Source organism: Ranitomeya variabilis, chromosome 1 (genome assembly GCF_051348905.1).
Source record: "Ranitomeya variabilis isolate aRanVar5 chromosome 1, aRanVar5.hap1, whole genome shotgun sequence".
NCBI classification, from domain to species: Eukaryota; Metazoa; Chordata; class Amphibia; order Anura; family Dendrobatidae; genus Ranitomeya; species Ranitomeya variabilis.
The window spans coordinates 730,440,679-730,465,721 of record NC_135232.1 but is presented as its reverse complement, the minus strand read 5'-3'; positions in this window follow the sequence as shown (position 1 = coordinate 730,465,721).

The following is a 25,043-nucleotide window of genomic DNA, read 5'->3' as shown; positions in this document are numbered from 1 at the left end:
GCGCAGTCGTGTGTGTACGAGGTGTATGGAGCGGAGCCATGTGTGTACGAGGTGTATGGAGTGGAGCCGTGTGTGTACGAGATGTATGGAGAGGAGCAGTGTGTGTATGAAGTGTACAGAGCGGAGCCGTGTGTGTATAAGGTGTATGGAGCTGAGCCGTGTGTGTACGAAGTGTATGGAGTGGAGCCGTGTGTGCACGAGGTGTATGGGGAGGAGCCGTGTGTGTATGAGGTGTACGGAGCGGAGCTGTGTGTGTACGAGGTGTACGGAGCAGAGCCGCATGTGCAAGGTGTATGGAGCGGAGTCGTGTGTGTACGAGGTGTATGGAGCGGAGTCGCATGTGTACGAGGTGTATGGAGCAGACGCTGGCTGTGTCGGATCGGAGCAGATATTGCTCCTTGCTCTGACACTGACTGGCACAAGAGACACGGAGGTCTTTATCAGTGGCGTATCACAGCTGCAGCGACGTGAGCAGTCAGCGGCGCAGCTGGATGACACCATTCAGCGCAGTGGGAGTGGAAGCTGCCGGCTGCTGCTAGGGAGTGCGGTGAAAGGTGTGTGTGTGTAGTGATGGAGAAGGCAATGATGGGGGTGGGGTAACCATGTGTGGCCATTATACTGCACCAAGCATTGTGTGGGGCCATTATACTGTATGGAGCATCGTGAGGGGCCATTATACTGTACCCAGCATTGTGTGGGGCCATTATACTGTATGGAGCATCGTGTGGGGCCATTATACTGTACAAAGCATCATGTGGGGCCATTATACTGTATGGAGCATCACGTGGAGCAAGTATACTGTATGCAGCATCATGTGGGGCCATTATACAGTATGGAGCATAATGTGGCCATTATACAGTATGGAGCATTATTGTGGCCATTATACAGTATGGGGCACTGTGTGGCCATTATACAGTATGGAGCATCATGTGGAGCCATTATACAGTAAGGAGCATCATGTGTGGCCATTATACAGTATGAAGCATCATGTGGGGCTATTATACAGTATGGAGCATAATGTGGCCAATGGCCATTATACAGTATGGAGCATCATGTGTGGCCATTATACAGTATGGAGCATCATGTGGCCATTATACAGTATGGGGCATCATGTGTGGTCATTATACAGTATGGAGCATCATGTGTGGCCATTATACAGTATGGAGCACTGTGTGGCCATTATACAGTATGGAGCACTGTGTGGCCAATATACAGTATGGAGCATCATGTGGAGCCATTATACAGTATGGAGCATCATGTGTGGCCATTATACAGTATGGGGCACTGTGTGGCCAATATACAGTATGGAGCATCATGTGTGGCCATTATACAGTATGGAGCATAATGTGGCCATTATACAGTATGAAGCATCATGTGGCCATTATACAGTATGGAGCATCATGTGTGGCCATTATACAGTATGGAGCATAATGTGGCCATTATACAGTATGGAGCACTGTGTGGCCAATATACAGTATGGAGCATCATGTGGAGCCATTATACAGCATAGAGCATCATGTGTGGCCATTATACAGTATGCAGCATCATGTGGGCCCATTATACTGTATGGAGCATCACGTGGGGCCAGTACACTGTTCGCAGCATCATTTGGGGCAATTATACAGTATGGAGCATCATGTGTGGCCATTATACAGTATGGAGCGTCATGTGTGGCCATTATACAGTATGGAGCGTCATGTGTGGCCATTATACAGTATGGAGCGTCATGTGTGGCCATTATACAGTATGGAGCGTCATGTGTGGCCATATTTATTTTTTGTTTATGATTATTGTTTACGAAACATTGTGATCAGAAGTGCTAAATGGGTGTGGCTGGGGCGTGACTAGTTGTGAAATGGGTGTGGTCAGAGGTGTGGACTAAAATTTGCCGCGGCGCACTGCGCGTGCTGCTGACTTTGTCCCTCTTTCCCTTCCTCGAAAGTTGGGAGGTATGCTAACATGTACTCAAAGTCTGTATACATGATAAGCATGCTGCACAGAGATGGAGCCTTTACTCATATATCACATATATATATATATATAGTGAGAGTAACCTGGTTATGCTGCATCTGTACACCCAGCATCATCAGACTGTACTGTAGCAGAGATGAGGTCACATACAGGTCACCAGACTCCATAAATGGGAAGGGGGGAATCAGCACACAGCAGCATGCAATGCACAGACATGAAGTGCAGCCTCTTACCCTCATATATATATACAGTGTATATATACCATCCCGTTACTGCTCCCCCTCACCAGTGACTAGTACCTGTAAGTGCCCAGCTCCACGCTAGCAATAGCAGACACTGTATGTGTCAATGCTCTGACCTATCATACATATACCCAAAACTCATGAAGACTCTGTATAATACAGCAGAAATGTGATACAACAGCCATGTCTGTAAGGAGGTCACCCATGATAACACAAGCCCCACCATCGGCGATAAATAAAACAAGGACACAAGATATAAGTTTTGGAATAAATATTTTTTGGCCGTGGCGTTTTATTTTTGAGTAACATAAATAATAATTTAAATAAATTATAACCAATTAAATCTTTATAAAGTTTTTCCAGAATTGAATACCAATGACCATGAACTATCCAAATCCACCCGAAACCGGGCAATTTTCCCAAACGCCATACCTCATTGAGGGATGGCCCCCCCAAAACGCCGCAGCCAAACCTCGATAATGGCCTGGAGATCTAGGTTAAAGATGTGCAGGCCAATATCCGACAAATGCACCCAATCTCTCCTATATAACCCTGAAACCGAATCCTCCAGATTGGAGTGCCTAAAAGAAAAACCGTGAATCAAAGGCATGAATTTGTGCACCGCTCTATTAACCCTTTTTCTGATACGCTCCAAAAAACTAGTATTATGCTGAAGCCATACAAATCTAGGGACAATCTCTGAGAAAACAAAAGTTGTATCGAAAAATTCAGTTTTTAGCAAACACATCCCTTTTTATAAATGCTAAAAGATCCAGAGTACCCACTTTACCTAAATTGTTACCCCCCAGGTGAAAGATGACAAGATTTGGATGAGGACTTCTCTTTGCTAGTCTATGCATTTCAGAAATTAAGTTCTGCCAAACCATCCCTCTCTTGCTATGCCAGACAATCTGTAAAAAGGAGCTATCAAACGATAAATTCTGTGTATAGCATCTTACGGTAGCCCTCTTCTCGGCCCAATAAATAAAGGAGTGTCCGATGATCCATACTGTGAGGGTACCTAAGAAATGAATAACACGTTAATGATAGTATAAATTTGGACGGACGTACAAATTAAAGCGGTTCGATTCCCATCTACCAATTCTTTTTATTATGGCTTCACTCAGGCCCAACCTGGCTGCTTCTGTCGCCACACGAATGCGGAATGAATGGGAAGAAAAATTCTGACCACCTAACTTTAGATGTTCTAATGCTTTTTTAAGGATAAAGTTAAATTGAAACACCGTCGCGGGTTGGCCATTCATGTGTATGAAAAATGGGCCTACAAGATTTGGCCGATGGGCCAACCATCTCGAAGCGTTAAAAACAGGGCAAATAATTTGATCCGAAACAGAATTTAACTTCAGAGATGACCCTCTGCCCAATTGATCCGTCTTGGATTTTTTAATAAATAAGAGCAAGTGACGGTCCTGTAACTGAACGTGTTCAAAAAACAAACCCGATGGGGAGGTTTTACTCAAAGAAACGACCTCGGAAACACGCAGGGCTGCAAAAAATGAAAAAGAAAAGGCAGCAGAAAAAAGGAACGCCTCGAAGTGGTTGTCGCAAACCGTAAAAAGAGCTAAACAAATATCTCTTAAAATGTTAACCGATATCGGACGGCGACGATCCGGAGAAAAATTAGCTTTCTTAAAACCCTTTAGAAACTGTTTGACTAAAAAATACTCGGTTAAAGGTTTATTACCTAAAGCCTTAAGAAAAAATGAGACTCCAGCTAAATTCTTAGATATGGCTGAATAAGAAGAACCATTTTTAACTAACTGCTAGATGAAACGTAATGATACAGTTGGGTCAGACTCATTGAAGGGATAATTATGCAGTAGACAGAATTTAACCCATAAATTCCAAGCGGCCGAATAACCGGCCCAAGTTTTGTTTGCCAAAGAATTCTTCACGAAATGTTGAATTACACCTGAATCAGGTCCCATAACAGTGGAGGACAAATTGATCTTTCCATGACCTCTTCCGAAACCTGATCCAGAGGACGAGACGCCTGGCGGTGACAAATAAACTGTGCATTATAAATATTAGTTTCGCTGGACAAGACAGCCTTCAACCAGATATTGAATTTCAAACAAATAAGAGTGAGATGCCTCAGAATGATGGAACACGGCTTATTCTTAGATGAAAGGGTATTCAGCATGAAAACCAAATTTTGTTTATCAGAGCGAAATGTAATTCGCTTGTTAGAGAGATGAACGCCCCAGAGCTTGATAGCCAGAAAAATAGAAAACAAGTCCAAAAATGAAGGTGTTGTGAAATTTATTTCTGGGCTCCCTCTTGTGGTCACAAGTGGTACTGTGTGAGTGCTGTCTTTCTGCAGGTTTGTGACTGGCTTCAGCTGTCTCGTTATCTGTGGTCTGGTTTTCTATTTAAGCTCACTTGGACTCTCAGTTCATGCCTGCTGTCGTTGTATTCAGTGCTATTCTGTTTGCTCCTGTCTACATCCGTTATCAGTCTCTCCAAGAGAAGCTAAGTTTTGTTTGCTTATTTTTGCTCATCTGTGTTCAAGATGTGTCCTAGTATATGATTTGTTTAGTCCAGCTTGCTAATATGTGATTTCCCTGCTTGCTGGTGCTCTGGGGTGCTGAGTTGCTCCCCCCACATCGTTAGTTGGTGTGGGGGTTCTCGCATTCTCTGCGTGGATATTTTTGCATAGGGTTTTTTACTGACCGCACAGATCCCTTGCTATTTTCTGCTATCTAGCGTTAGCGGGCCTCAGTTGCTTAATCTGTTTCATCTCTGCGTTTGTCTTTTCCTCTTAACTCACCGTTATTATTTGTGGGGGCTTCTATATCTTTGGGGTTATTTCTCTGAGGCAAGTGAGGTCTGTACTTTCTCTTTAGGGGTAGTCAGTTTCTCAGGCCTTGAAGAGACGTCTAGGATTTCAGGATACGTTCCACGGCTACCTTTAGTGTGTTTAGTTAGGATCAGGTTTTGCGGTCAGTCCAGTTACCACATCCCCAGAACTCGTCCTATTATCTCTCACTTAGCTGGTTAGATTTGTGATCCTAAGCCACTGGGATCATAACAGTACAGCAGGCCTGAAAAGTGTTTAATGCATCGCAGAAGTGGGATAAGAGAAGTCCAGAGTACAATTTTATTTTTTTTTCCTCTCCCTTTGCTGCAGTCTGTCCAGCTTCTCTCATCCCCTTAATCTCTGGGTGGCTTTGAGTTCAGCTGCAGACATGGATATTCAGAGTCTGACTTCTAGTGTGGATCATCTTGCTGCAAGGGTGCAAAGCATTCAGGATTTTGTTGTTCACAGTCCTATGTCTGAGCCAAAAGTACCTATTCCTGAGTTGTTTTCTGGAGATAGATCTAGGTTTCTGAATTTTAAGAATAATTGTAAATTATTTCTTTCTTTGAGACCTCGTTCCTCTGGTGATTCCGCTCAGCAAGTTAGAATTGTTATCTCCCTGTTACTTGGCGACCCGCAAGATTGGGCTTTCTCCCTGGCGCCGGGAGATCCTGCATTGCTGAATGTGGATGCGTTTTTTCTGGCGCTTGGATTGCTTTATGAGGAACCTAATCTTGAGAACCAGGCAGAAAAGGCCTTGCTAGCTCTCTCTCAGGGCTAGGATGAAGCTGAGGTATATTGTCAAAAATTTCGGAAATGGTCGGTGCTTACTCAATGGAATGAGTGTGCCCTGGCTGCAAATTTCAGAGAAGGTCTGTCTGAAGCCATTAAGAATGTTATGGTGGGGTTCCCCACGCCTGCAAGTCTGAATGACTCAATGGCTTTGGCCATTCAGATTGATCGGCGTTTGCGGGAGTGCAAATCTGCGCACCATCTGGCGGTGTTTTCTGAACAGAGACCTGAGTCTATGCAATGTGACCGAATTCTGACCAGAATTGAGCGGCAAAATCATAGACGTCAAAATGGGTTGTGCTTTTACTGTGGTGATTCAACTCATGTTATCTCAGCATGCTCTAAGCGTGTAAAAAAAATCGCTAAATCTGTCACCGTTGGTACTATACAGCCTAAATTCATTTTGTCTGTTACTTTAATTTGTTCTTTGTCATCCTACTCGGTTATGGCTTTTGTGGATTCAGGTGCTGCCCTGAACCTGATGGATTTGTCGTTTGCCAGGCGCTGTGGTTCTGTCCTGGAGCCTTTGGAATTCCCTATCCACTGAGGGGTATTGATGCTACACCATTGGCTGAGAATAAGCCTCAGTATTGGACTCAAGTGACCATGTGCATGACTCCTGTACATCAGGAGGTGATTCGCTTTCTTGTGCTGCATAATCTGCATGATGTGGTCGTTTTGGGTCTGCCATGGCTGCAGGCCCATAATCCACTTCTGGATTGGAAAGCTATGTCTGTTTCAAGTTGGGGTTGCCAGGGGATTCATGGCGATGCTCCTTTGGTGTCAATTGCTTCTTCCACTCCTTCTGAGGTCCCTGAGTTTTTGTCGGACTACCAGGATGTATTTGATGAGCCCAGATCCGGTGCCCTGCCTCCTCACAGGGATTGTGATTGTGCTATAAATTTGATTCCTGGTAGTAAGTTCCCTAAGGGACGACTTTTTAATTTGTCTGTACCAGAACATGCCGCAATGCGGAGTTATATAAAGGAGTCTTTAGAGAAGGGACATATTCGCCCGTCCTCCTCCCCTCTTGGTGCAGGATTCTTTTTTGTGGCCAAGAAGGATGGTTCTCTGAGACCTTGTATAGATTATCGTCTTCTAAATAAAATCACAGTCAAATTTCAGTATCCTTTGCCATTATTATCTGATCTGTTTGCTCGGATTAAGGGGTCCAGTTGGTTCACCAAGATAGATCTTCGTGGTGCGTATAACCTTGTGCGTATTAAGCAGGGGGATGAATGGAAAACAGCATTTAATACGCCCGAAGGCCATTTTGAGTACTTGGTGATGCCTTTTGGATTCTCTAATGCTCCTTCTGTGTTCCAGTCCTTCATGCATGACATCTTCCGAGAATATCTGGATAAATTTATGATTGTGTATCTGGATGACATTTTGGTCTTTTCTGAGGACTGGGAGTCCCATGTGAAGCAGGTCAGGATGGTATTTCAGGTCTTGCGTGCTAATGCCTTATTTGTGAAGGGCTCAAAATGTCTCTTCGGAGTACAGAAGGTTTCCTTTCTGGGTTTTATTTTTTCTCCTTCTACTATTGAGATGGACCCAGTCAAGGTCCAGGCTATTCATGACTGGACTCAGCCTACATCTGTTAAGAGTCTTCAGAAGTTCTTGGGTTTTGCTAATTTTTACCGTCGCTTCATTGCTAATTTTTCTGGCGTGGTTAAACCCTTGACGGATTTGACCAAGAAGGGTTCTGATGTGACTAATTGGTCTCCTGCGGCAGTGGAAGCCTTTCGGGAGCTGAAGCGCCGGTTTTCTTCAGCTCCAGTCTTATGTCAGCCTGATATCTCTCTTCCTTTCCAGGTCGAGGTGGATGCTTCTGAGATTGGAGCAGGGGCTGTTTTGTCGCAGAGAAGCTCTGATGGCTCTGTGATGAAGCCTTGTGCCTTCTTTTCAAGAAAGTTTTCGCCTGCCGAGCGGAATTATGATGTTGGTAATCGGGAGTTGTTGGCTATGAAGTGGGCATTTGAGGAGTGGCGACATTGGCTCGAGGGAGCTAGGCATCGTGTGGTGGTCTTGACTGATCACAAAAATCTGATTTATCTCGAGTCTGCCAAGCGCCTGAATCCTAGACAGGCTCGTTGGTCGTTGTTTTTCTCCCGTTTCAATTTCGTGGTCTCGTACCTGCCTGGTTCGAAGAACGTGAAGGCTGATGCCATTTCTAGGAGTTTTGTGCCTGACTCTCCGGGAGTTTCAGAGCCGGCTGGTATCCTCAAAGAGGGAGTGATTTTGTCTGCCATTTCCCCAGATTTGCGACGAGTGCTGCAGAAATTTCAGGCTGATAGACCTGACCGTTGCCCACCAGAGAGACTGTTTGTCCCAGATAGATGGACCAGCAGAGTTATTTCCGAGGTTCATTCTTCGGTGTTGGCAGGTCATCCTGGGATTTTTGGTACCAGAGATTTGGTGGCTAGGTCCTTCTGGTGGCCTTCCTTGTCGTGGGATGTGCGTTCCTTTGTGCAGTCCTGTGGGATTTGTGCTCGGGCTAAGCCTTGCTGTTCTCGTGCCAGCGGTTTGCTTTTGCCTTTGCCTGTCCCGAAGAGGCCTTGGACGCACATTTCCATGGATTTTATTTCAGATCTTCCAGTATCCCAGAGAATGTCTGTCATCTGGGTGGTGTGTGATCGTTTTTCCAAAATGGTCCATTTGGTGCCCTTGCCTAAGTTGCCTTCCTCCTCCGATTTGGTTCCTTTATTTTTTCAGAATGTGGTTCGCTTGCACGGCATCCCTGAAAATATTGTGTCTGACAGAGGATCCCAGTTTGTGTCCAGATTTTGGCGGATTTTTTGTGCTAAGATGGGCATTGATTTGTCTTTTTCGTCGGCCTTCCATCCTCAGACGAATGGCCAAACCGAGCGAACTAATCAGACGTTGGAAACTTATTTAAGATGTTTTGTTTCTGCTGATCAGGATAATTGGGTGACTTTTTTGCCATTGGCCGAGTTTGCCCTTAATAATCGGGCTAGTTCTGCTACTTTGGTTTCGCCTTTTTTCTGCAATTCTGGTTTTCATCCTCGTTTTTCCTCGGGTCAGGTTGAGCCTTCTGACTGTCCTGGGGTGGATTCTGTGGTGGATAGGTTGCAGCAGATTTGGAACCATGTGGTGGACAATTTGAAGTTGTCACAGGAGAAGGCCGTCGCGGTGTTGGTCCCCGACTTCGTGTTGGGGATTTGGTATGGCTGTCTTCTCGGTATGTTCCTATGAAGGTTTCCTCTCCTAAATTCAAGCCTCGCTTCATCGGTCCTTATAAGATTTTGGAAATCCTTAACCCGGTGTCTTTTCGTTTGGACCTCCCAGCATCGTTTGCCATTCATAATGTGTTCATAGGTCTTTGTTGCGGAGGTATGTGGTGCCTGTGGTTCCTTCTGTTGAGCCTCCTGCTCCAGTGCTGGTGGAGGGCGAATTGGAGTATGTGGTGGAGAAGATCTTGGATTCTCGTGTTTCCAGACGGAGGCTTCAGTATTTAGTTAAGTGGAAGGGCTATGGTCAGGAGGATAATTCCTGGGTTGTCGCCTCTGATGTTCATGCTGCCGATTTGGTCCGTGCCTTCCATGCGGCTCATCCTGATCGCCCTGGGGGTCTTGATGAGGGTTCGGTGACCCCTCCTCAAGGGGGGGGTACTGTTGTGAACTCTATTTCTGGGCTCCCTCTTGTGGTCACAAGTGGTACTGTGTGAGTGCTGTCTTTCTGCAGGTTTGTGACTGGCTTCAGCTGTCTCGTTATCTGCGGTCTGGTTTTCTATTTAAGCTCACTTGGACTCTCAGTTCATGCCTGCTGTCGTTGTATTCAGTGCTATTCTGTTTGCTCCTGTCTACATCCGTTATCAGTCTCTCCAAGAGAAGCTAAGTTTTGTTTGCTTATTTTTGCTCATCTGTGTTCAAGATGTGTCCTAGTATATGATTTGTTTAGTCCAGCTTGCTAATATGTGATTTCCCTGCTTGCTGGTGCTCTGGGGTGCTGAGTTGCTCCCCCCACATCGTTAGTTGGTGTGGGGGTTCTCGCATTCTCTGCGTGGATATTTTTGCATAGGGTTTTTTACTGACCGCACAGATCCCTTGCTATTTTCTGCTATCTAGCGTTAGCGGGCCTCATTTGCTTAATCTGTTTCATCTCTGCGTTTGTCTTTTCCTCTTAACTCACCGTTATTATTTGTGGGGGCTTCTATATCTTTGGGGTTATTTCTCTGAGGCAAGTGAGGTCTGTACTTTCTCTTTAGGGGTAGTCAGTGTCTCAGGCCGTGAAGAGACGTCTAGGATTTCAGGATACGTTCCACGGCTACCTTTAGTGTGTTTGGTTAGGATCAGGTTTTGCGGTCAGTCCAGTTACCACATCCCCAGAGCTCGTCCTATTATCTCTCACTTAGCTGGTTAGATTTGTGATCCTAAGCCACTGGGATCATAACATGAAGGGTTCTTAGGGTACCGTCTCACTATACGATTTACCAACGATCACGACCTGCGATATGACCTGGCTGTGATCGTTGGTAAGTCGTTGTGTGGTCGCTGGGGAGCTGTCACACAGACCGCTCTCCAGCGACCACCGATGCCGAGGTTCACTGGTAACCAGGGTAAACATCGGGTTACTAAGCGCAGGGCCGCGCTTAGTAACCCGATGTTTACCGTGGTTACCAGCGTAAAAGTAAAAAAAAAAAAACCGTACATATTCACCATCTGATGTCCATCAGGTCCCTTGCCGTCTGCTTCCCGCTGACTGAGTGCTGCCGTAAAGTGAAAGCAGATCACAGCGGCGACGTCACCGCTGTGATCTGCTCTCACTTTCCGGCCGGCAGTCAGTCAGAGCGGGAAGCAGACGGCAAGGGACCTGACGGACATCAGATGGTGAGTATGTACGGTTTTTTTTTTTTTTTACTTTTACGCTGGTAACCACGGTAAACATCGGGTTACTAAGAGCGGCCCTGCGCTTAGTAACCCGATGTTTACCCTGGTTGCAAGCGAACGCATCGCTGGATCGCTGTCACACACAATGATCCAGCGATGACAGCGGGAGATCCAGCGACGAAAGAAAGATTCAAACGATCTGCTACGACGTACGATTCTCAGCAGGGTCCCTGATCGCAGTAGCGTGTCAGACACTGCGAGATCGTAACTATATCGCTAGAACGTCACGAATCGTGCCGTCGTAGCGATGAAAATGCCACTGTGTGACGGTACCCTTAGTGACCTTGCTTGACACCCAAGATTGGGGCCAAGACTCAAAGGCCCAGTAAGAACCGAGAGAAAGGCCCATACCTAATTGCTCATGAGTAAAAATAGACAGACCCAAATCCTCAGCGAAGGCAAAAGGAGTCTGCCATAAATTTTTTCCGTTAAAACCTAACAGGAATGTGAGCCAAATCTTTAAATCATCCTTAACCTCGCCGCTCAACTGAATAAAAGCGCGAGGAGAAGACTGACCGGATGTAAGTTTATAAAGACGTTTGGAGAAAGCGCGACCCATCGGGATGATTTTAAGCGCAAAGTTTAACATACCCAAAAGAGATTGAAGCTCTCTAAGGGTAACTACTTCTCTCGATAGGAATACGCTAATTAAAGAGCACATTTTAGCTATTTTGTCAGATGGCAGGGAACATGTCATGTTGGAGGAATCAATATGAATGCCTAAAAATTCCAACGAAGTGCAGGGAGAAACAGTTTTTTCTGCGGCGATAGGAACACCGAAATGGAGACAAATTTTAAGGATCCGATCTACAGTAGAAGAGCACTGCAGATATTTGAACTACCAGGGCCTATAAAAAGGAAGTCGTCTAAGTAGTGAAGAACCCCGCCATCTGAAAGGGAAAATTGGGCCACCCAATGTAAAAATGAGGAAAATGACTCAAAATAATAACATGACAACAAAAAACCCATAGGGAGGCATTTATCAAAAAAAATGTATTATTAAAACAAAAACCGAGGGAATTGAACCCATCTGGGTTCACTGGAAAAAGTCTAAAGGCCGATTTTATGTCTGATTTAGCCATCAGAGCGTTACTGCCAAATTTTTGTAATATTTCCATAGATAACTTTGAGTCAACCTCGTCATTAAGCGAAGCCCCTTTTGGATATGATAAATGGTGTATCAAGCGAAAGGAGCCCTGCTCTTTTTTAGGAACTACCCCAAGAGGGGAGATCCTGAAATTTACAAAGAGAGGGGAATCGAAGGGGCCAGCTGCCCTACCCATTTCGAGTTCCTTAAAGATTTTTTCCTTCACAATCAAGGGGAATTCGGAAGCAGACGGTAAGTTCCGAACCAAAGTGCAACCGTCCCCCCTAAACTGGGGAACAAAAAATCCATAGTAAAAAACGTGAAAAATCAATGAGCTAATCTGCTGATCTGGAAAGGCCTCTAGCCACGGAACCATGTTTTGTGAAATCACCGGAGTCAAGGCCCTTTGGAACGAATTCCTTAGAAGGCCCTTGCTGACCAGACTGAAATTGCTTTTTGTAACATTTAGACATGGGGTGGCTGTTCCCACAAAAAGAGCATTCGTGCCGAAAACGGCAATTAAGTGCCCACTTACAATTGCTTTCATTGAACGCAAAACAAACTCCTTTTTTAGCGGAAGCAGCCACGCCCTGCCTAGATGAAGGGAATTTTTGAGGTAACATCAAATTAATCCACAGCCCTATGTCCTTCTTGCCCCAAGATAAATTGGGGTGCATGGCTAGCTTCTGTCTGAAAGATTCATCATATATGAGCCAGGCCATGCCTCCAAAATTTCTATAGGCTTCTAAGATAGAATCCAAATGTTGAAAGAGGCCTGAACATAGGTTAGGGAATTTTTCGCCTAGAACCGCAGCATAGATAGAAAAGGCCTGGAGCCAATTATTAAATGATTTAATATGGGAATACTTCTTTTTATCGTCCTGCTCATCTCTCTTCTCGTATCTATGCTGCTGTTATTTGACAGACGGCAATAATGAAAAAATGTCAACGTACTCCCTATTCCAAATCTGCTCTTTTAGTGAAGAGCTAAGATGGAATCCGAGTGGTGACATTTCGCATGTAAGGGACTCCTTTAAAAATACCTCAGGCAAACCTGGTTTAATAAGACTAACCCTATCTGCAACACAATGTGAAGCAGGTGTAGTGAGGATCTGAGAAGGAGACCCCTTGGACAGATAATCAGTAACAATATCCCTCACCATAGTTTTTAGATCAATAGAGGGGACAGATAGGGGCACATTTAAAATCTCACCCCTATCCGGTCGGATGTCTTCCTGGATGATGGGAGCAGAAGCACTCAAGCCCCTATCAAAGGGCGAATGCTGCTGCGGAGAGAATTCCCGCTCTTCTTCTGAGGTGGGTGATCCGGGTAGCCAAGCCGCCGCTGCAGCGCAGGCGGCACTTGGTCTTCTTGCAGCTGATCTTCTTTGCAGGTGCGCTTCAGGCGCCGGAGCTCCCTGGGCCATCGCACCTCTTTTATGGGTGCGACGGCTAGACGGGTCCTCGCCGTCACAACCGCCACCCGCCACAGCTGCACAGCTTCTTGGGTTGGCTATGGCGGCGGAAGCGGCCGTGAAAGATGACATCGGCGGCGTCGCTTGATGGCCGCCGGCAGAATCTCGTATTGGGCTGCGAGAGTTCAGCCGCGACGGCTTCCTGTTCCTGTTCCTGGTATAGCGAGTCCGGTCAGCTGATTTAGAAGATGGCGGTGGTGAGTAGGGGCTCTTCGGCTGGCGGTTACTTCCGGAGCTGCGAGAGGAATGTTGAGGTGCCGGAGACACTGGAGGGATAGCGGGCGAGAGCGGGGGCCGAGGATCACGAGCTGAGAGAACCTCCGGATCGGAGGTAGGTAATATAGCCGGTTTTATAGCCAGACAGCTCTGTAACCACTCGGCGCCTCCCTCCTCTTCAGCCCTCCTCAGCAGCTGTTCCACCAATGCTTCCATCTGACGTCTTCTTATCTTCAAATCTTCCTGTAGTCGACTGATGACCGGTCCCAAAAACAGCTGATTATATAGAAAAAATTTCTTCCCGCACAAAACCTGCTAGCCAATCACAATGCCGGAAAATTGCGGGAAGGGCACATAAGATGAACCTGAATAAACTGGTTATAACCTGCTCGTGCATCACACAGCTTACTTATAAAGGAACACGTTAACCCTTTACTGTTTACCACAAAAACAACCATTACATTCAACTGTCAATTGGGGGCTGTGTACTCATGCGACCCCCCCTAAGATAAACTCAGGGGAGGGCGTTCAGGAGCTGTCTCTGCAGTGTGTGAGGCAACTTGTAAAAGACCCATGAAGGAACATGGCAGCTACATGAATCTCTGAGGTAATATTGCTCCCAAATAAGATGTTAGACCTGATACTACACTAATACATGATGAATGTGGAGTAGTATATCAGCCATGTCTGCAGGGAGGTACACATGAGGGAACATGGCGGCTACATGAATTTCTGAGGTAATATTGATCCCATATATAATGTAGGAGCAGATACTACACTAATACATGATGTGTGAGGTGAATGTACTCCTATCAGCTATAATGTGAGGTGATAACCCCAGTATTATACTCCCTGACACTGCAGACATGTTTCCTCCTGTCCATCCTGTGAGAGAAAGAGGGAGAGCCAGAGTTGCCTCCCCTATATAAGCCCCACCCTCCTCACAGTAATACACCAGGCACAAACATCTAAACTCCTTCCTCTTAGGCCTCTTTCACACGTCCAGATAATTCCGGTACCGGAGAAATCGGTACCGGAGTTATCCGTGTCCGTGTGCTCACGTGGCACATCAGTGTGGCACACGTGCGGCATCCGTGTGCCGCCCGTGTGCCACCTGAGGACCACACGGACCGTGCAGGAGAGACAGCGCTACAGTAAGCGCTGTCCCCCCCGCTGTGGTGCTGAAGGCGGCATTCATCTCTTCTCCCCCGCAGGAGAGAAGAGATGAATGATCAAGTTTTTTTTTCTTTTTTGTTAAAAATAAAGTTGCTGGGACCTCCCGCCGCCCGGCCCCTTGCAGAAGAAATACTCACCCGGCTCCCGCGATGTCTCCTCTCTCCTCTCAGCGCTGGCCCCTTCCCCTGTGTGAGCGGTCACGTGGGACCGCTCATTACAGTGAGGAATATGCGCATATTCCTCACTGTAATGAGCGGTCCCACGTGACCGCTCACACAGGACAGGCTGCCGGCGCTGAGAGGAGAGAGGAGACATCGCGGGAGCCGGGTGAGTATTTATTCTGCAAGGGGCCGGGCGGCGCACTGGGGATGGGAGGCGGGAGGTCCCAGCAACTTTATTTTTAACAAAAAAGAAAAAAAAACTTGATCATTCATCTGTTCTCTCCTGCGGGGGAGAAGAGATGAATGCCGCCTTCAGCACCACAGCGGGGGGGACAGCGCTTACTGTAGCGCTGTCTCTCCTGCGGGCGGTACGTGCACACGGAGGAGAGTGCACACTGTTCTCCGTGTGCACGTGTGCAGGACGTATTGCTGTACGTGCTGCCGGAGAAACACGGACATGTCTCCGTGTTTTGCACACGGACACACGGTCCGTGAAAACACGGAGACATGTGCATAGACCCATTCATTTGAATGTGTCTACATGTGTCAGTGTCTCCGGTACGTGAGAAAACTGTCAGTACACGTACAGGAGACACTGACGTGTGAAAGAGGCCTTAAAGCAACAACACTCTTGTTTAAAATCTATGCCGCAATACAAACAAAAGCTGCAGGAGTTCTCGGTCCACCCATCCCCAAGTCATGTCCACCACCGTCTAGTCTCCGGTGGTTTCTTTACAGAAACGCCACTCTCCGCCCGGCTTTGGTACAATAGGGCTGGACCAGCCGCTTTTTGACTCCTCGATGACGCCCAGGCTCAACATTCTCCACACCTCTTTGGAGATCACCTTTCAGCGGGCTTCAGGAAACCAATAAGGCTTTTGGTTCAACCTCACATGTCGTTCCATTATGAATTCATGCAATAGTAACCAAAGAAAAGAAAGCCACTATGTCATATGCACACCTCCAAAATTTAAAGTGAATTGAACAAGCTTTTATTGATAACATATAAAAACAATTAAAACCATGCAAACAAAACTCCCTCCGTGTACATATTCCCAACACTACCCAGTAATACACACAAATTCCACATAATAGTGGAGGACATGTATCAAATATAACAGTTGGTCAATAGTATACACATTTTTTGGTAGTCACTGGCAAATCCGCCACATTATGCTCAGAAAAGTACCTGTCAATAGCAGAACCATGTCAAGCTGCAGCACACCCGCAGTGTATGGTCCCCCACAATATTGAACGTGTAAGGCACAGGACAATAGGGCAAATGGTAGCCCCAGATGGAAAGGAAGGACAAGGTCTCTCCAACCTATACACACCTATCACCTGTGCTGAAAGTGAGAAGGGATCATGCTGCGGCCGCCAAGGAAATAATCAAAACTATAACTAAGAAATACTTGGCACTCTGGAGATATTCGTTGCAAAATTCAGAAATAAATTTTATTCGGTGCATCCAGATCAACATATATAAATGTTTTCGGTCTACACAAATAAGACCTTCATCAGATACAGTCGTGAGTGCTGGAGACCATGGATAGTGTGTAAAAGCAAACACACTAGGTTAAATGTATGCCAAAGTACGGGAGCGCAAGGCGCCTGAATGCATAAGGTGATGTGAATACACAGCGCTATGGAGAAGCGAGGTAGTCGCAGGGGAGACAGCGCTGAAAATCAGAGGTGCCACGGACGCCGTGCTGTGGAGAAGAAAACGCTCCCGGGGCTCCCGGGGCTCCCCGGGAGCGTTTTCTTCTCCACAGCATGGTGTCCGTGGCACCTCTGATTTTCAGCGCTGTCTCCCCTGCGAGTACCTCGCTTCTCCATAGCGCTGTGTATTCACATCACCTTATGCATTCAGGCGCCTTGCGCTCCCGTACTTTGGCTGACATTTAACCTAGTGTGTTTGCTTTTACACACTATCCATGGTCTCCAGCACTCACGACTGTATCTGATGAAGGTCTTATTTGTGTAGACCGAAAACGTTTATATATGTTGATCTGGATGCACCGAATAAAATTTATTTCTGAATTTTGCAACGAATATCTCCAGAGTGCCAAGTATTTCTTAGTTATACTCTACGGGTTGGATTCCTAACTTGTGCACCTCCAAGAAGCCCTGAGTGCCGTGATTTCCATTTCCAAGGAAATAATCAAGGCAGAAGATTCACAAAAATCCTAAAAAATAGCAGAAACTGAGCAAACAGGGAGTGAAGGATGACAGAGGGAGAGCCCAACGCGTATCGATGTTCAAAACAGCTTCTTTGGAGGTGTGCATATGTCATAGTGGCTTTCTTTTCTTTGGTTACTATTGCTTTGTCTATTAGCCACTTTGTGCACCCCCAATACTTATTTATGGAAACTATTGTGGTGCGCCAGCTATTTTTATATGATCATGAATTCATGCTCCACAACCTGCGTACAATCTGGCTATTCCCTGTTCCACTGAAGCAGCTCTCTGCACTGTTGTGTTTGGGCTGGTGACAATGTCTCTGTCACGGTGATATCCTTGCCCTGGCTTCAGGGATGGCCTACAGGCACTTAGCTTCCACCAGCTCCATGTCTCACCATAATTTGAACAGGTTAATGTGGTACACCTGGTATGGCTTTCTTCTCCCTAGTTGGTGGACCTTGTAGTTGACGTCACTCAACTTTTCGACCACCTCATATGGCCCTTGCCACTTGGCCAGGACCTTACTTTCCACTGTGGGGATCAACACCCGGTCTCCAGCACTAAACGGTCTCTGTCCCGCTGTCCTTCTTCATGGCCTTCTTAAGAATGGACTTCAAGGTTTTGTTGAACCTCTCCACCAGGCCTTCCATCTGCAGATGGAACACTGACGTCCAGAGTTGTGTAATCTGTAGAGTCTTACACAATTCCATCTTCACTTGGGACATAAATGGAGTTCCTTGGTCCATCAGGATCTCTTTTGGTAGGCCTGTCCAGAAGAAAATATGGACTAACTTTCAGGCTATGCTCCTGGCAGAGGAGTTTTCAGGGGTACTTCCTCCGGGTACCATGTTGCATATTCCATTACTACTAGGATGTATTGGTTCCCCCTGGCAGACTTAACTGTGAGCTCTACATGGTCCATTCCAATTCAATTAAATGGGACTTCTATAATGGGCAATGGCATAGGGAAATTTCAGAAGTGGGATACGGGAGCAGTTAGCTGACAAGTAGGGCAGGATCGGCAGTAGTTAATAATGTCTCTGTGACACCCAGGCCAGTAGAACCTCTGAAGTACCCATTCTTCAGTTTTGTCTACTCCCAGATGCCCCCCAAGACTTGAATATGGGCCAGGTCTGGTACCCGACACCTATAGGGACCTGGTACTAACAACTGCTCTACCACTTCCTCTGTCAGTTTAGTGACCAAATTTAGCAACTTCTCAAAGCAAAATGTGGAAACTTGGTGTCAGCCCCCGGCCCTTGAGCAACCACATTTATCACAGTCGCATTGTCAAATGCCGCTTTTAGTGTAAGATCCTGCATTTGAGCTGTCCCAAAATTTCCCCCAGAAATCCCCAGTTCAGGAATCTCAGAGTCACTGGATACTGTCTCATTCTCGTCACCAGCAAGGACACACAAAGGAAACTCATCCATCTCCAACTCCCATGGGGTTTCCTCATGGTTGAATGGGCTTCTATCTAAGTCACTTGATATCTCCAACTTCTGCCATAACTCCCAGAAAAGTCTAAGTTTAATTGAGTGTAGCGTCTTTGACTACCCCGACCTCACGGGACTCAGTACCCCAGTTCGTTTTTATAGACACTCTGGCCTTGGCATCCCCGTGGATACAGCGGACGCCCGCGTGTTTTCCAGGGATCAACTGGTGAGGAAGTGTGGCCCTTACCAAGGTCACCAAACTCCCTGAGTCCAAGAGTCCTTACACGAGTACTCCATTTATTGTTACAGGACATGCCTGCCGAACCTCACCGAGCTGATAGTCCACACTGCAGGAGGGGTAGGCATGGTACGAACAGCGCCTCCCTAGGGCGCAGTCCATCTATTTATAGGGAATAGGACACCGGACAGCTACTGTATGTGTCCAGGATTGTGACATCTCCTACACAACAAGTCTTTACCCGCAGCCCTTGGCAACCCTTCAGAGACCCCTTGGGACCTCAGACTCCCCCCAGTAGTGGCTGTACTACCCCTCTTTTGAGAATCAGGCTCCCCCTTGGTACACCAGTATGGGGATGTGTGGTACCCCAGGAATCCGGATGCCACAATGGCGTTGTCTTCCTCTCAGGGAGGGTAATGCTATGCCTGGAAGCGAGAAGGATCCCTTTAACAGGTAACACTTACATACAACACTTTTCTGACTCCAGGCCAGAAGGGGGAGCTCTAAACCAAGTTTCAGGGTAGCTTCCCTATAAGTTCTGGTCTTGAGGAGGAGTTAGAGGCCAGTCTGTGTGAGACAGTGAAGGGAGAGAAAGCACAGGAGGAGAGAGAAACTGGAGTGGAGCTGCGATTGGGCTCACTTCAGGCTTGAGCACAAGAAGCTGGACAACGGGGTCCGAGGTTGTGTGGGAACTGTATGCCCCACAGCAGAAACCGGAGGGCAGGAGATTGCAGGTCTCCTGGCCACCATTGACAACAGAAGGCACAGCAGCAGATTAGAGCCCGCAGTCACCACGAGAGAAGGGACACCTGTAAAAAGGTTTGAGCTGCCTGCCATGCAGGTAGTGTCCACCTAAAAGGGCAGACTGAGAAAGGACCTTGTGTGAAGCCTCAGGCAGCAAGGGACAGAGAATTCAGCGCAGGAAGGAAGGCTTCCAACCCCACCTGGCTAGGGGGATCCCAAATCGCTTCCAGGCTGCCCGGATTCCAAAGACCACCTGTCATCTGTGTACCTGAACTTCATCAATAAAGGGTAAAGAGACTAACTCAGTGTCCTTCAATTCTTTCCTGCATCTCAACACCTACCATCCCTTACCAATTGCATCGGGAGCCCTGGGGACTAGTCTCAACCTGTGGGGAGCTATACCGACTCTGCTGCAATACCATCAGCCCCAGTGGACCCCTTTAAGCAGCGTCGGCCATCCCTGGCCAAGTACCACAGGTAGCGTCACGAACCCTTATCCCATAAACTTTATTCCCCATTTTCATATTTTTTTGGACACCCAGGACCACGGACCGAGTCATTGCTGCCATGACACATCCCCTTTAAGAACTGTGCTGACCCGGTACCGAGTATCCCCACAGTCCTGGTGAGCGCTCCAGATGCAATACCCCCTGGTTTTCTTAGGGACCTCTCGACCAACTGGTACCTTTCTACTAGGCCAACCAGGTCATCCGCATTCCAGGATCCCCCTGGTTTGTCACCATAATACACCCAGTATTGGTCCCTTTGACCTCGGGCAGACATAATCACCCCAGAGCGTACCAGTATCTCAGTTTTTAGTTTGTCATATTCCCGGGTATCTTGAAAGACCAAGTCATAATAATCTTTCTGGAGCTCGCCAGTGAGATAGGGGGCCATCACCTCCCCCTACTGGTCTGGCGGTAGTTTCTTCCACTCTGCTTCTCTATCAAAAAGGCCAGCATCACACTGGCATTTTAAACAGCCGAGTGCAATGCGATAAAAAATCGCATTGCATTTGGACCAATGTTAAGTTATGGGGCAGCTCCCACCAGCCGACTTTTTGTCGGCCGCTTTCCTCGGTCCGAGACAATCGCAGCATGCGAGGAAAACTCTCGGCTCACTCACACCCATATAAGCCTATGGGTGCGAGTGAGACAACGCACATCACTTGGATATCATCGCGAGCAGGAGCCGAGTGTCATTAGCATATCGCATCCGATGCTCTCGCATCGGATGCAATATGCCTGTGTGACGCCGGCCAAACAGTAAAAACTGCTTTCACATCATGACCCGGGGTCATCTTTTACATTGCTCGTCTTACCGCTTTCCGGACGTATGTGTTGTCACATGGATTTGGGGAGGGGTTGCCAGTCTCCAACAAACCCTCTGTGAGCAAGTCAATCTGCTGCTGATGCTGACGGAACTGGTCCTGTTGCAGCTGCTGTTGCTGGAGCTGCTGCTGGTGCTGCTGTGTCTGTTGCATAAGCAATTGACTTGTCTCCTGCTGGGCTTTCACAGGTACTTAATCAAGTTCTCCATGTTGAATAAATGCTGGGGAGAGAAGATGTCGCAAAATAGGGTTTTATCCACATAAAGTTGGGGTATAGGTTTTAGATTGTGCTAACCTGATTAGATGTCTTTTGCACTTGTAGTAATTTACAGTTGCTGCAGATCCATGGGTTACAGCGTAACCTAGAAGACTGTTATCCAGAAGTATTTAGTTCAAATCCTCTGCCCTGCTGGATGATTGAAGAGACATCATTCCATGTGTGGTAAATGTGGTCCTTATTTTTCCTGAGAGAGAAGTTCTTGTAACTTTGAAACGCGTAGAATAAAGCCACAATTTATTAATAAACCACACATGGACTGATGGCTTTTCCTTCTCAGGACATAAAACACTGGAGTTCCTCTTTCCAACCCTACTGAACACTGAATGCCTCAGGAGGCTGATTATTTAAGGCCCCAGGGTGAAGATAAGGTGGACAACCTCTCACCCTTTCTATGATTGTCCACAAAAACCCAGCCCTTAAAATGGTTGTTTAACCCCTCTCAACACATAGCGTGCTGGAGAAAACTGGGTTTCAAATCACTGATGCTAATAGCCTCAGTGAAATGTATCTCGCCTCCAGCACAATGCCAGTGACTTTGTCACACTGTGTTTGCAAGAACAGTGAGAAGCTTATTAGTGTTAGCCCAGCCCATAAGAAACGTGAAATAATTGAACTTCCAACTTTCTCAAGGTTTCCATACCAGCTGCAATGACTTCTCCTGTGGTATTCATACTAAAATAAAGGTACTATTAACGCATAACAAATGCGTAATCATCTCTATCTTCTAAAGGTCGTCCCATATTTTAAAGGGACATCACATTTTTTGCTTGCATTCATAGTAGAATATTATCTATTGCTGTCTGGTATCAGTTGTTTTAGTCTGGGAAGCTCGACAGCTGCTAGAGTAATGACTATGTGTCACATATTTCAATGCAGTAAACTCCCAGGAACATTTCTATCTACTGCTGTCAGCCAGTGCCACGTTCAGATCTTTACCTTACTATAGGTTAGTAGCTTTTTAAGTACCAGGTCATGAAAACAAAGGACACCTATGATTATCCCTCCAGGAGTCCGCCTAGCAGGACAACGCTTATAATGCTGACATTCACACTCCGCCTGCTCAGTTATAGAGGAGTCACCAGCGTGTATGTATATATATGTGGGTGTGCGTGTGTATATACAGTGGGGAAGATAAGTATTTCATTCACTGCTGACTTTACAAGTTTACCCCCCTACAAAGAATGGAGAGGTTTGTAATTATTATCGTAGGTGCACTTCACCTGTGAGAGACAGAATATAAAAATAAAATAAGGAGAATCACGTTTATTTTTACGTAATTAATTTGCATTTTATTGCATGAAATAATTATGTGATACAATAGAAAAACAAAACTTAATATTTGGTCCAGAAACCTTTGCTTGCAATTACAGAGGTCAGACATTTCCTGTGGTTCCTGACCAGGTTTGCACACAGTTCAGCAGGTCTTTTGGCCCACTCCTGCATACAGATCTTCTTCAGATCTTTCAGGTTTTGGGGCTGTCGCTGGGCAACATTGAGTTTCAGCTCCCTCCAGAGAAAATCTATTGGGTTCAGTTCTGGAGGCCGGCTAGGCCACTCCAGGACCTTAAAATGCTTCTTATGGAGCCACTCCTTAGTTGCCCTGTCTGTGTGTTTCAGGCCATTCCATTGTCATACTGGAAGACCCAGCCACAACTCATCTTCAATGCTCTTGCTGAGAGATGGAGGTTGTTGGCCAAAAACTCATGATACATGATATGGTGAAATATGTGTGTATATACAGTATATATATATATATATATATATATATATATATATATATATATATATATATATGTGTGTGTGTGCAGTGGACTATGTATAGATTTATTGTGTCACTGGCAATAATGTAACATCTGTCCTGAAAAGCTGCAGATTGCACCCAGGTGTTAATATGTATTTTCCTGATACAAGTAGACTTCTGTCTCCAATCTCACCAGGGGGTCCTGCTGGAAGCCAAGAAAAAAGGTAACATTTGACACCTCCTAGCTCTTGGAAGAGAGATGTTAATTATAGCCTGATAGTATCTCTGTGAGAACTTTTACACAAAGGATGTCAAGAGAAAATAATATATTCAATGGGGGGCGCGGCCGTGGTCCAATCAAAAAACAAGCAATTATGATATTAACCTGAGGGGCTGGTCTAGAAACCTGACCTCCAGACCAAAGCTATAAATTAGACCTGTATACCTAAAAAACTTGTTCACATGTGAGGGCAGCCTGAGACGCTGATGTGTTCCACCAACTCCATTCACTCCCCCCCCCCTCAGGGAGCAGAAAGCAATCTACCAGTTAGATGATTTCTGTAAGTTTTATCCTGTTTATTTTTATACTGTTTTGCATAAGTTGTATGTCTTTTTATTATCATATTTTTATACCTTATCTTACTGTAAGCACTGAACCTTTTTGTATTAAAGTATAAAACTTTAAAAGTTGAACCTTGAATGTTCTAAAAGAATCCATAGCCTAAGGTGTGTGAGCCTTATAAGTGGTAGACATTATTAGTATTAATATTTCTGGGACTCATCGCCCATGTGTTCGATGAGTGGTGGCAGCGTGCATGGGCGGGTGTGTGGCCTGGGTCGGTGTGTGATTTATGCTCCCATTACAGCATAGGACAGAGGTTGAATGCTGGACTGAGAGTGGGGAGATAGATTAACCCTTGCAGGCACAACCCAATTCACGTGCTGAGAGCGGGCACGTGACGAATTAGTTACACCACAGAGAAGGGATCTGTGACACATGACTCCATACATCCTCCCTTCAATATGGTGCAGTCATGCTGTCCCCTTTGCAGAAAAGCACCCCCAAAGTATGATGTTTCCCCCACCATGCTTCACGGTTGAGATGGTGTTTTGGGGGTTGTACTCATCCTTCTTCCTTCAAACTTGGCGAGTGGAGTTGGTACTAAAAAGTTCTATTTTGGTCTCATCTGACCACATGACCTTCCCCCATACCTCCCCTGGATCATTCAGATGGCCATTGGTGAACTTCAAATGGGCCTGGACATATGCTGGCGTGCAGGGCCGGCTCCAGGTTTTTGAGGGCCCCGGGCGAAAGATTCTCAGTGGGCCCCCCCTTTAACACATACCACGATTCATGATGCACAGATACAGCAGAGAAATATAGCACAGCCACGTAGCATATAGCACAGCCCACGTAGTATATAACACAGCCCACATAGCATATAGCACAGACATGTAGCATTTAACACAGCCCACGTAGCATATAGCACAGCCACATAGCATATAACACAGCCACGTAGTATATTGCATTGCACAGCCCACGTAGCATATAACACAGCCCACGTGGTATATAGCACAGCCACGTAGCATCTAACACAGCCCACGTAGTATATAACACAGCCCACGTAGTATATAACACAGCCCACAGAGTATATAACACACAGCCACATAGTATATAACACAGCCCACGTAGTATATCACACAGCCCACGTAGTATATCACAGCAATATAGTATATCACACAGCCCACAGCCATGTAGTATATCACACAGCCACGTTGTATATAGCACAGCCACGCAGTGTATAGCACAGCCCAAGTAGTATATAACACACAGCCACGTAGTATATCACACAGCCACGTAGTGTAACACACAGCCACATTGTATATAGCACAGCCACGCAGTATACAACACAGCCCAAGTAGTATATAACACAGCCCAAGTAGTATATAACACACAGCCCACGTAGTATATAACACACAGCCCACGTAGTATATAACACAGCCACGTAGTATATAACACAGGCAGCCCAAGTAGTATATAACACAGCCACGTAGTATAACACATACCAAGTGGAAGACACCCTCACTCACTGCTTCAGTTCACCGTCACGCCGTAGCCCCCTTTGTGGACAGAGGGTGCGTGCACCGTCCGTGCACCTGACTGCTGCTCGTCTTGCTTGGCGCTGGACCTGGCCATTGCCCCCGTTGTGGACAGAGGGTGCAACGTCCATGCACCTGA